Here is a 2,042-nt window from a genome sequence, read left to right on the forward strand (position 1 = left end):
AGACAATATCCAGGTATAGGCTGACAAGTGGCAAATATCATTCACACGTAAACCAGAGAGAATTGTGCCATTGGCACTTGGAATTCAATTGTGTTACAATCGTTGAATTCCCCCTGCCATCAACATCCTGGGACTACCATTGACCAGGAATTGAAACTGGCCTGGTCATTTAAGTACTGTTGCTACTTGATTGGCATCAAGCATCCACTCCCTCCCCCACCATGGGATATGGAATATGGTAGCATTGTGTATTATCTACAAGATGCACTGCAGAGATTCAGCAAAGCTCTTGCCTACGGCCATACTGTTGTGAAAACACCCAATCTCATCCGATCTCAGAAGCTACGCAGACTCAGACTTGGTTAGTACTTGGATGGGAGACTGCCTGGGAATACCAGGTGCAGAAGGCTTGAGCATTTTTTGGGGCAGCATGGTGGCTCAGTGGTTAGCACTGCTACCTCACAGCTCCAGGATTCCAAGTTCGATTCCAGCCTCGGGCGACTGTGTGGAGTTTGCACATTCTCCGTGTCTGTGCAGGTTTGCTCCACTTCCCTTCCACAGTCCAAAGTTGTGCAGGTTGGGTGGATTGATCTTGCTAAATTGCCCATAGTGTTAGGTGCATTGGTCAGAGGGAAATGGGTCTGGGTTTGTTACTCTTCGGAGGGCTGGTGTGGATTGGTTGGGCCGAAGGGTCTGTTTCCACACTGGAGCGAATCTAATCTAAATGTGGGGAATGGATCTGGGTTAGTTATTTGTTGGGCTGAAGGGCCTGTTTCCACACTGTAGGGATCCTAATTCTAACCTCAGACTGCATCCTCCAAACCCATGACCACTTTCATCCAGAAGAACAAGGGCAGCAGGTACATGAGAACACCACCACCTGCAAATTCCCCTTCAAGCCACTCACCATCATAAAGGCAAGCATCTGTTTAGCAATCTGTACAATAACCAATCACAGGGCCTTATTCAGTACATTGGCCAATCATGAAGTATAGAATCCTCTCCACCAATCAGAGCACAAAATCAGAATAAAGCAAACAGCAAGTGCTGCAGAAACTCAGCAGGTCTGACAATACCTGTGGAGAGAAAGCAGAGTGAACATTTAGATTCTACTGACCCACTTGGAGAACTGATTGTATCTGGGAAAAGTTCTACAGGTATTCACAGTGCAGGAGAGAGAGAGAGAGAGAAAAATAAACCCACACTGCTAACTGACACAGCAATGAACCTGCACAGTTACTGCCTTTGCTGTTTGAATGGAATGAGCTTCCAGAGGAAGTGGTGGAGGCTGGTACAATTACAACATTTAAGAGGCGTCTGGATGGGTATATGAATAGGAAGGGTTTAGAGGGATATGGGCCGGGTGGGACTAGATTGGGTTGGAATATCTGGTCGGCATGGACAGGTTGGACCGAAGGGTCTGTTTCCATGCTGTACATTGCTATGACTCAATGACTTGGAAATATATCACCGTCCGTTTGGTATCACACATCAAAATCATGGAACTCCACAGCAGGTGAACTGCAGCAGTTCAAGGAGGTAGCTCACTACTATCTTCTCAAGTGCAACTAGGGACAGGCAATTTATTCCCACGAGTGAATAAAAAAAAATTCTTTGTATGGCCTTCATCTTTTTGCAGCTTCAAGCCCCCGCACACCCATCCTCCATCCTCACCCTTGTCTTTTCTTCCACTATTTGTAGGACAGCCCTCAGCCCACGCTGACCCTGCCTTTTGGAAATTGGTCACTCTGCCTCTCAAAAATTCTTCCCGAACCTCATTTGTTTTTAGCCAAAAGTTATGTTGAACTCTGTTTCCTGACAGTTCTTGATAAATTATTTCTCTTCTTCCCTGATCCAGATCCTTCTGAAGCAATTCTGAGATGGGTTTGAGGTTAAGGTGTAAAATGTAGTGGTTGCGGTTACTGAGGTCAGTGTCCCGAGCCCTGAGAGTTTCACTGTTAAATACTGAACTAGCTTGTCAGGTCAGTATTAACAAATGATCATCTGTCTTTAGCCAGCACAAAATCTGAAACAAGCATTCG

General features: G+C 45.8%; 1 pseudogene; it reads left to right on the top strand.

Moving 5' to 3' along the window:
- The first annotated feature begins 291 nt into the window (after positions 1-291).
- Positions 292-410, top strand: LOC122554050 (5S ribosomal RNA; annotated as a pseudogene).
- The last annotated feature ends 1,632 nt before the right edge of the window (positions 411-2,042 follow it).

The sequence above is a fragment of the Chiloscyllium plagiosum genome, unplaced genomic scaffold, assembly GCF_037043375.1.
Source record: "Chiloscyllium plagiosum isolate Xiang-an unplaced genomic scaffold, Cpla_swu_hap1 HiC_scaffold_8, whole genome shotgun sequence".
Lineage (NCBI taxonomy): Eukaryota > Metazoa > Chordata > Chondrichthyes > Orectolobiformes > Hemiscylliidae > Chiloscyllium > Chiloscyllium plagiosum.